A 5,573-nucleotide genomic window follows, 5' to 3' on the forward strand; every position below is an offset into this window, starting at 1 on the left:
ATCGGGATTGGTGTGTCAGAGGCAGTGCGATTGGCACAGGATAGAGCAGGGTTTAGGGCTGTTGTACATAGGGTCGCTATGAGTCACAAACGACTTGACGGCACATAACAACAACAACAACAACTACCAGTCAAATATGATTTGATGGTACACACACACACACAAAATGAAATAAAAATAAAATTAAAAATGTTAAACATAGAAACTCAGTATGACCTAGTGATTCCATTACTAAGAATATACTCCAAGGAAATTAGGAGTAACACACAAATGGATATTTGTACACCTATATTTATTTTAACATTATTCACCATTGCAAGAACATGGAAACAGCCTAAAAGTCCAACAACCTCTAAATGGATTTAGAAATTTTGGTGCACCCACACAATGGGATACTATGCTGCACCTAGGACCAATGATTCAAAAAAAAAAAAAAAACACCAAAAAACACAAAACCAAAAACTAGATAGCTTGGGAAATATTGGAGAGTGTTATACTGAGTGAACTAGTTCAGTCTCATAGGGACAAATACTACATAAAGCCATTATTTTTAAAATCAAAAGAATATCCAGTAAAATATATATGGAGACCCAAGGGAAGAATGGGTGGAAGCAGAGGGGTAGGTTGAATAGAGCCAAAACCACAGGTTTGCACAATTTGGTGTGTGGAGGAAGGGGGTGAAGGAGATGGGAAATATCTGTCAAGGGGCTGAAAAGTCATTTATTATGGGCAAGGTCCAATGGTGATTAATTTTATGAAACATTATTGGCAGCATCATTATGGATGATGAAGAGATTGAGACTATTAACAATTTAATTTGCTTGGCTCCATAATCAACATTCTTGCCAGAGAGTGAAGAGATTAATTGCATTGGAAAAGTCAGCTGTCAGGAACCTCTCCAGAGTACTGACGAGCAATAATGTCAGTCTGGAGACTAAGGTGTGCCTGATATACGCCATAGTCTTCGCAATTGCATACTATGCATCAGAGAGCTAGACAATGACAAGGGATGATAAAAAGAGAATTGATGCCTTTGAGCTGTGGTGCTGGAGAAGAGTGTTGAATATACCAATAACTGCTAGGAGAATAAACGGGTTCATCTTGAAGAAGGTGAAATCAGGCTGCTCCTTGGAGGCAGATTCAGAAGCTCTATCTGACATAATTTGGACAAGTGGCCAGGAGAGACCAGTCTTTAGAGAAGGACATCATGTTTGGAAGAGTGGAGGGACAGTGCAGGAGAAGACCCAGAATGAGATGGGTTGATAGAGTAACTGGGTCAATGCAGGGTGGTGTGTCTGAATTAGTGAGACTGATTCAGGATAGGTCAGGCTTCAGAGCTGCTGTAAACAGGGTCACTATGATTCACAAGAGACGTGACAGCACATAACAACAACAACAGTGGAGAAAGACACTCAATGACATAGATTAAAACAGTGACTTCAGCAATGGTCTTTAATGTGGTATAGATTCTGAGGATGAAGCAGAATACTATAAGGCTTCAATCTGTTATTTATAATGTTACTGTAAATCACAGTCAACTTAGCTGCACCTAGGAACAACAACAAACAAAATAACCAAAAATCCCTGCATTATCTACTTTTCAAAAATTCTTTTGTTTACTTTTTCATGTTTGGTGCTCACCTTTATATTACCATATATCTATGAAACTTAGTATCAAGCCTAAAATAGAACAGTACTCAGTATTGAGACTGTTAACATTTTAAGCTTGCTGGGTTCCACAATACTCTTGGCTACTAGTCAGGAAATCCAAAGACAAATTACATTAGGAAAATTTGCTGTCAGGAGCCTCTCCAGAGTGCTGAAGAACAACAATGTCAGATTCTAGAGACATAGGTGTGTGTGTACTAGACCATGCTTGTCTCAGTAAAAAGCCATACATAAGAAGAAGAATCGATGCCTTTGAGTTGTGGTGCTGCAGAAGAGTATTGAACGTACCATGGACTGCCAAGAGAACTAACAGGTCTGTCCTGGAAAGTGTGAAGCCAAACTATTCCACAGAAGCAAGGATTTTGAGGGTCATGGTCACATGCTTTGGGTATGTTGTCAGGAGTTACCAGTCCTTGGAGAAGGATATCATGCTTGGAAAGGTGGAGGGAACAGCCAAGGACAGAAAGACCCCAGATGAGATGGATTAACACAGTAACTAGGGAAATGAGGGCAGCTGTGTCCAAGACAGTGAGATTGGCTCAGGGTAGAGCAAAGCTATTGTGCATAGTGTCGCTAGAAGTTGCAGGTGACTCAGTGGCACACAACAACAACAACAACAACAACAACTCAGAAGAAGAATGAATGTTTTTAGTGGAAAATCAACTTCTTCACTGAGGGGAAATTGAGCTGGGAGATGCTCAGACATTCTAATAATTCATAAAAGTTTGTAACATTATTTGACTGTAGGGAAAGATATAAAGTGTCCATTTATAAGGCCTTCTTCACATCATCAGTACCTGTTTTGTTTTTTGAAGTTCAGTAGGAAGGAGTATGTTATAATCGGTACAATGTTGATGATTTATAATCTAATACTTGGCAACTTCTAGGTCTACAATCTCTTGCTGGTCTAGTCTGGTGAAAGTTAGCCTTTTTATACCTTAGTTTCTACTTCTAGGATATGAATATATTACTAATTGGGTTTTACTCAGAGAATGATTGCTAGAAATAAATGACATAATTTAATTAATAGAAAATGTTGAGTGCTTTATAAATCATTTATCTCAAAATTAAAACTCAATGTCAAGTAAATTTTAATTCAGAACAATTCCCTACTGGGTCTCCTAGACTGTAAATCCTAACAAGAGGATACTGCTCATCTTTCTTTTCTGGAGCTGAATGTGGATGCGAACTGCTAGAAATATATGACCTTTTGGTTGACAGTAAAGCATACTATGGACTATGATACTATTGTTGTTGTTGTTAGATGCTATTGAATTGAGTTCACTCATAGGGAACAACAGATCTTTACCTTGTTCTAGCCTATGCTAATCTCACAATCTCTGACACCCTTGAACTCATTGTTGCAGTTACTGTGTCAATCCACCTGGTTGATAATCTTCCTCTCCTTCTCCATACCCATAGCTTTCCAAGCATGATATTCTTCTCCAAGGAATAGCCTCTCCTAGCAACATGCCCAAAGTAAGTGAGACGGAGTTTTTCATCCTTATCTCCAAGGAGCACTCTGACTTCACTTTCTCCAAGAAATATCTGTTTGTTGTTTGTTGTTGTTGTTGTTGTTGTTTTGAAATCTATTGGATATTCAGTACTCTTCTCCAACATCATAGTTCAAAGACATTCGTCTTTCTTCTGTCATCCTTATTCATTGCAGAGACCTTAGCAGCATAGTAAGTGTTTGAAAAACCATGGTCTGAACCAGGGGCACCTTGGTTCTTAATTTAACATTATTAAACCTCAATAATTTGGAGAAGTCCCTGATGCACACTTTCCCAGTGTAATATATCTCCTGATTCCCCGACTGCTGGTATTAAGTGTATTGATTGAAGGAGCTCTGCTAGTTTACTGCAATCCCAAAGGCATGTGGTCCAAATCCACCAGCAGCTCCATGGGAGACAGATGGGCAATATCTTTCTATGGCATTAACTGACTCTGAAAACCCACTGGAGAGTTGGTTCTGAATTGGTTCTAACTCTATGGCACACAACAACTGTGTTCTGAATGCCTAGAACAAAGTTGGTACTCAATGTAGTTTCAGTCAGCGAATAAATTACTTGGACTAACATCACTGGTGGACTATAAAACTAGAGCTCTTAAAATTGCCAGTTGTTGTTGTTGTTGTTGCTGTTGTTTGGTGCCGTCAAGTCGTAGATGACTCATAGCGACCCTATGAACGAACAGCCTGAGCACTGTTCGTACATAGTGTTTCCAGAGGCAAGCCATTTCAGAAGTGGATGCCGCTCCTGCTTCCAGGCTTGTTTTAGTTGAGAAGCTCCAGCCAATACTGTCACCATGGGTAACCATTACCACAATTGGCACATCACTGTCACAGTCTTCAGCATCACAGCAACCACGAGTTACCTCTGTACAGCAATGCACAGACCAGTGCTACACCACCTAGAAGAATGTTTGACGGGAGAACAATTTGAACCTGGCCGAGGGCCGCAGATGAAAATCACCCACCTTTGGCTTGGTAGCATAACTTCCTTTCTATTAGGCCAACGTAGCTCTCTCTTTGTCGTTGTAATTGTAGATAAATATAATAGTAAAACACTTAAAATGTTAGGCATTTAGAATGTTAGGCATTGCTCTTGTAATTTTGTTTATAGTTTTAATTTCCTTGGTAAAATTATCTTTATAGATGTAGTATAAACCTCATCAGGGTTTAGGTATAAACTTTCAAAACTCTAAAGTAGTAGCTTATGCATTATTTTGTTGGTTCACAAATTCTAAGAGGTTAGATTCTAGGAAAAGTACCGAATATGATATATGATCAATAAGAGATATGCAAATAAAAACTACAATGAGATCCCATCTCACTCCAGTAGCAGTGGCAAAGTTTAAAAGATCAACAGCCAACAGATATTGAAGATGGTGTGGAGAAATGGCAATTTTCACACACTGTTGATGGGACTGCAGAGTGATATAACCACTCTGGAAGGCAGTTTGGCATGTTCTAAAAAGACTTCAGATAGAGATTCTATATGACCGAGTTATATTACAACTAGTACTATACTCCAAGGTTAGGAGAACGGAGATAAAAATAGAGATTTGTACATCAAATTTCATGGCAGAATTATTTATAACAGCAGGAACAGGTAAACAGTCCAAATGCCCATCACTAATGACTGGATTGAGAAATCATGGTACATTCACATGATGGAATACTATACAGCATTCAAGATCAATGATTTTGAAAAATACTGTATAACATAGGAGAGGCTAGAGAGCATTATTGCAGCATGAACTAACTTGGGAGCATAAAAACAAATACTGTACAAGACCATTATTGTAAAAACAGAAAGATAATTAATGAGATCTGCATGGACACACAAAGAGGGAAGGAGAAGGAGCAGAGTGTAGAGGGTGGAGGTGGGGAAATCATGAGGTTGAAGAGTTTGGTAAATTAAGAGAGAGAGTGGGGGAAAATGTACATGAAGAAAACGTAACTAGTAAAGAAGATAAAAAATAATTTAATCATGAAACAAACAAATCCAAACCTGTTAAACGTTCCAGAATAAATGAAGTTGAATAAATAGCTTTCCCACAGTACCAATTATCAAACCAACCTAAGAATTCATACTTTAACTCAATGACATTTTCTAAAAGAAAAAGAAAGATGGACAGTACAAAATAGTAGATATTGAGTTTTACCTTTCAAACAAGGATTTATTATTTGGCAATTCTTTTCTCTTTTTTAAGTAAAGCTGTTTTACTAGCTAGGCCATCTGGACCACACTAGCTTGATTTTTAAAAGTTAATATTTCCAATTAACCTCAATTTGTCAATTAAACATCTATTTAAATACATGTACTATATTTTAATCACCTTTGGGAACAAATATATGCATAATTGAGTATCAACTCTTGATTTTATGTTTATTTCATCAA

This window comes from Elephantulus edwardii, unplaced genomic scaffold (assembly GCF_000299155.1).
Source record: "Elephantulus edwardii isolate Elephantulus edwardi_28Jun2011 unplaced genomic scaffold, EleEdw1.0 scaffold00122, whole genome shotgun sequence".
NCBI classification, from domain to species: Eukaryota; Metazoa; Chordata; class Mammalia; order Macroscelidea; family Macroscelididae; genus Elephantulus; species Elephantulus edwardii.